At 39.1% G+C, this 486-nt stretch overlaps 1 non-coding gene across 1 annotated transcript; it reads right to left on the minus strand.

Annotated features, from left to right (window-relative positions):
• Nucleotides 1-294: 294 nt before the first annotated feature.
• On the minus strand, nt 295-485 carry LOC113455890. The gene has a single exon (XR_003376823.1). It is a non-coding gene; the product is annotated as a U2 spliceosomal RNA (small nuclear RNA).
• Nucleotide 486: the final 1 nt, after the last annotated feature.

Below are 486 nucleotides of genomic sequence, written 5' to 3' on the forward strand. Positions count from 1 at the left end.
AAAACAAATTGTTTCCAAGACAGTCGGGGGTACACAGAGAGAGAAACCTTGTCTCCAAAAGCAAACACAAAATAATAATTTAAAAATGTATGTTCCGCCGCGACCCTGGTTCAATTCCCGGTCAGAAAACCAAGAAAAAAACATACATATGTTTAATTTGTTAACTTGTTAATTAACTTATATTTCCATTGCTATATTTCCATACCTCAATAGACAGAGGCAGGTTGAGCAAAGTAGAGTGTGCACAAAATACAAGCAAAATAACTTTCTTTAGAACCAGAGCAGATGTCCCCAAAGGGGTACACCGTTCCTGGAGGTACTACAATACCAGGTCGATGCGTGGAGTGGACGGAGCAAGCTCCTATTCCAACTCCTAGTTCCAAAAATCTACTTAATATATTGTCCTCGGATAGAGGACGTATCAGATATTAAACTGATAAGAACAGATACTACACTTGATCTTAGCCAAAAGGCCGAGAAGCGATA

This window comes from Microtus ochrogaster, unplaced genomic scaffold (genome assembly GCF_000317375.1).
Source record: "Microtus ochrogaster isolate Prairie Vole_2 unplaced genomic scaffold, MicOch1.0 UNK678, whole genome shotgun sequence".
NCBI lineage: Eukaryota > Metazoa > Chordata > Mammalia > Rodentia > Cricetidae > Microtus > Microtus ochrogaster.